Genomic DNA, 2,265 nt, shown 5'->3' with positions numbered 1-2,265 from the left:
AAAAAACAACAACAACCTAATTACTTCTTGTGGCCTGCGTATTAGTCGAGTACAAATAGCAATGCATATTTAGACTAGATGATTTCCTAGGCAGAGATTGAATATGCAGACCACAAGCAACACTAGCAGGTGTTGCACCGGACTAATACAATGCATGCTCTGAGACAAAAAATGCATTGGCCCACCTGTCTACAGCTAGGGGAGACCGTGATAAGCCCGATTTTAACAGTGGCATGTTCCTTTAAAGGGTGATGTTTGGCCCAATGAATAAATTACAATGCTCAGGCTTGGACATCAGGACAGACTAAACGGTGGGTCATTAAGGTAACGCTTAAGTCCAGCACTGAGACCAACAGAGCTGCTCCGGGGGTAGAGCTCACCTTTATCTTTTCTGACATTGGCATAGACATCTCGCAATATTTCATTGACCCGTTTTTTTAGACACTGTCTTGAGGTTTAAAACTACACCTTTATCCCAACACCAGTCTTCAACGCATTTATGGTCCATCTGGTTTTCTTAACAGTGTTCTGTTCATTGTGTGTTGGGAACCAGAGGGTCTCTCAAGTCCCCATGCGGACCAAAGTAGTGTGGTAAACTGGTAGCTGGAAAGGTGCCAGTTCACCTCCTGAACACTGCAAAGGTGCTCTTGAGCAAGGCACCGCAACTCGGGGTGCCTGTCCATCAACAGTGGCAGCCCCCTCACTCTGACATCTCTCCATTAGTGTATGTATACGTACTGAGCATGTGTATGTATTTCAGGCCTGTGTGTAATGTCTAGTCTAACAACATTGTAATTTCCGTTATGGGATTAATAAAGTATAAATCATTTGTATTAGCATTATTAGATGACAAAAGAGTATTTTACAAAAACTATGAATGCACCACGAGGCTTACGATTTGCAAGTGAATGCATCATTAAGTCCCGTCTGTGTTGTTTCTCCACCAACAGCTGTGGCCATAGTGCAGCGAGTTTGTGTCGTTAGCTGCAGACTATTGTACACGTTTAGCTGTCAGCATTTTAACCATGTTTAATCCAGCTACTATTGGTTTTTACCATAGTTAATCCAACTACTAGTTAGCGGTAGGCTAGTGTTACCTGCTGCCAAGTGTACTGTAGTGGTAACTAGAGTCACATGCAGATGTGCTTCTGTTGCTTGTAACGTTGGTTTTGGAGCACCGGAAAGCAACACAGGAAGTGGCAAAGGAAATGAGGAACCAAAATCTGATTTGCATTTGTTATGGTAGATATTATTCTGGTAGATACCAGTTGTTTAGGCAGATTTCTCCACCCCACCCTATTTGTATCCCACCTCACAAAAAGTTGAGCGTACATTCAATGTAGGACTGACGTCACAATTATTTCAAGGCACATGTTGTGGGTTTTGATGTGTCGAGAGCCATCTATCTATCCAGTTATGGTTCTTTGTTTTTAGACATTTACAGTCTCCTCCAGAAGTGTCTTCATTTCAGGCCTGTGTTTGGTGTGCTCTGGTGGTGTTTGTGTGTGTTGTGTGTGTGTGTTTGTGTGTGTGTGTGGTGTGTGTGGTGTGTGTGTGTGTGTGTGTGTGTGGTGTGGTGTGTGTGGGTGTGTTTTGTGCGTGTTCCTCTTCCCTTTCATCTGCTGTTATTTTTTCTTAGATGCTGAGAAAGAAAGAGAAGAAACACACTCTCAGCCAATAGCAGCTAATAACACACACACACACACACACACACACACACACACACAGACTATGTACATCCATCCAGACAAACAGAATGTCTGTATAGGTGTATAAGAGGGCAAACATAGGAAACATGAACACTGCAAACACACACATGACTGGACACAGTTAAAAGACAGCACGTTTGGGATAGCTGGAGACTGACTTGAGCCCATTCCATAATTATGTGTCTACACTTGAGATAGGATGAAAAGAGAGGGGAAAGAAAGGGAAGAAACAGAAAAAGAGCAGGGGTGGAGAACTATTTCCACAGCCCACCTAGGTCGAGGCAATGTGCTCAAAGCAGGAAAAGAGAGACAGAGAAAGAGCAGAGGGGGGTATAAAGACAGAGAAAGATTATGAAAGAGTGCGACAAAGCTCCTTCAGCTTAAACAAACCTGACAGCGTCTCTACTTCCCCCAGACAGGTCTGTGTGAAAATGTTTGGCCTCAGCTGTCAGCTCCAACCATAACAGCTCCTGGTAATACATCACCATAATCACCCAGCTCCTAAATACAGCCATCACATTCACTTAGAATACAGCAAACACGCAGTGTGTCAGGT

Source organism: Etheostoma spectabile, chromosome 9 (assembly GCF_008692095.1).
Source record: "Etheostoma spectabile isolate EspeVRDwgs_2016 chromosome 9, UIUC_Espe_1.0, whole genome shotgun sequence".
Classification (NCBI taxonomy): domain Eukaryota; kingdom Metazoa; phylum Chordata; class Actinopteri; order Perciformes; family Percidae; genus Etheostoma; species Etheostoma spectabile.
Note: the sequence above shows the minus strand (reverse complement) of the source record.